Source organism: Coenobita brevimanus, chromosome 61, assembly GCF_032717465.1.
Source record: "Coenobita brevimanus isolate Jiangsu-jjx chromosome 61, ASM3271746v2, whole genome shotgun sequence".
Lineage (NCBI taxonomy): Eukaryota > Metazoa > Arthropoda > Malacostraca > Decapoda > Coenobitidae > Coenobita > Coenobita brevimanus.
The window spans coordinates 34,139,994-34,142,390 of NC_137014.1; positions in this window are offsets into that span (position 1 = coordinate 34,139,994).

Consider the following 2,397-nt stretch of genomic DNA (forward strand, 5'->3'; position numbering starts at 1 on the left):
CTAACCCTCATTGCTTTTCATTTTTACCTGACAAAATCCTTATACCTGACAAAATCCTAAATTCCTTTCATCTCTGTTGATGGCCAAGTGTAGTTAGACTGGAGGATAAATCTGACTACTAACCAGGATGAGTCATTCCTACCTCTTAACTAAGGTTCATAGGATTTCACGCTAACACATCTTAGTATTCAAATTGTGAGTGTGGCCCCACTTCCGTCATATGAAAACAAACCGGCTATAGGCACGGTATTCTACTGGCAATACTCTTGTGATTTCTGTGTTTCTGGTTCTGGATCCCTCCCAACCCATGCAACAAATAAGATTCGCGAGTCTCATCTGACCAGGAAATGACCTCAGGCTTTTCCAGAAGCAAGCTGGATGTACTAACCAAAGAACTACAGGCTCCCTCCCCTCCTCCACCCCCCGATCAAGGAAAGGAGGTTTTCAAAAGGGGGGAAGTAGGGAAGGGGATGGAGATAGGGAAGGAAATAGGGAAGGGTTTGTTGAGTAAACCCCGATCCGTCTGCCCGAGCAGACCCACCAACTGCAGGCAAACAACCATCTCTGCAGGGCCGTTTCGTGCAGGGAACCGATGTTCCCATGCAGAAGACAGCGCCTCGCCACAGCAAGGCTCGGGCAGGAGTGCGGAGGTTTGGTTCCCTAATGAAGGCCGCATTGGCCACCCAGTTAGAAGGGACATCGTAATAGAGTCCTCGTCCTCCCGTTATTTATATTACTGTACTGTTACTACCAGGCATTGAAAATGGTTTCCTGGGTTACAAGAAATCATTATGATTGTCATCCAGTGTACAGCCACCTGAAGTGGAAAGAGACATAAAAGTGGCAGGAAAGCTAGGAGAAATAGGAAAGAGGAGAGAAAGCAGAGAAAAAGAATGATAAAAGTGAAGGATGAAGTAAGTAGCACCACATCAAGTGAATGGATGATCGTACCTACCACCAAGGAAGGGGAGGAGATAGGGAGGGAAGTAGGGAAGATGTGGAGGCAGGGAGGGAAGTAGGGAAGGGGTGGAGGCAGGGAGGGAAGTAGGGAAGGGGTGGAGGCAGGGAGGGAAGTAGGGAAGCGGTGGAGGCAGGGAGGGAAACAGGGGAAAGGAGGAAGTGGGGAGGGCAGTAGAGAAGGGGTGGAAGAAGGGAGAGCAGCAGGGAAGAGGGAGGAGTTGGGGAGGAAAGAGGGGAAGAGGGGGAAGTGGTGAGGGAAGTGGGTACAGAGTGGGGACAGGTGGAGAAGTGGGGAAGGAGTGGAGGCAGGGAGAGAAGTAGGAAAGGAATGAAGATGGGGAGGGAAGCCAGGGAGGGAAGTAGGGAGTGGGTGATGGAGGGGGTGAGTAGGGAATGGGTGAAGGTGGGGAGGTAAGTAGGGAAGGAGTGGAAGTGGGGAGAGAAGTAGGGAGAGGTGAAGGAGGGGGAAAGTAGGGACTGAGTGGAGGTGGGGAGGAAAGAGGTAGGAGTGGATGCTAACAAGTGACGTGGGGGGGAGGGAGGGATGGAGGAGGAGGTAATTACAGGAGAGAGAGAGAGAGAGAGGGGGGGGGAGCCAGACAGACAGACAGAGACAGAGGCAGACAAACAGACAACCAGACAGACAGACAGGGGCAGACAGACAGACAGACTGATAAAAAACATACAAATATTTACAGAAAACAAAAGGATATAAGAAAAAAGTAAATTAGGCACTTACATATTATCAAATTATATGACAGAGAGAGAGAGAGAGAGAGAGAGAGAGAGAGAGAGAGAGAGAGACTAGGAGGAGGAGGAGGAGGAAGGAGAGAGAAACGAGCAAAGTTAAATGAAAGAAAGTGTGGAAGAGGGAGGAAGAATAGAAAGAGGAGGAGAGGGTGTGGGAAGGAGAGTGAGTTAAGAGGCTGTATGAAGTGGAGGGAAAAGAGGAGGACGGGAAAGAAAAGAGGAGGAGGAGGAGGGGGAGGAGGAGGAGGAGGAGGAGGAGGAGGAGGAGGAGGAGGAGGAGAGAGAAAATAAACGGGAAGAATGAGTAGAATGAATGCAAAATTTGTGTGTGTGTGTGTGTGTGTGTGTGTGTGTGTGTGAGAGAGAGAGAGAGAGAGAGAGAGAGAGAGAAAACAAGGAGGAAGAAAGTAAGAGAGGTGCAGTAGGAAAGCGAGGGGGGAGGGGGTGAAAGAGACTTGAGACATAGACATAGGAAGGGGGTATAGTGAGGGAGAGAGTAGAGGGGGAGGGAGGTAAGAAGAGGGAAAGGAAGGAGGGAGAGAGGGAAGGAGGGAGAGAGGGAGGAAGGGCAGAGGGAGGCTGGAGAGACTTAGAACTGCTAATGACCAAATAGTTAGGGGTAAGTGAGGTATAATGTTAAAGGGAGGGAGGGAGGGAGGGGGGCGGCTCTCCCTCCCTTCTCCACTC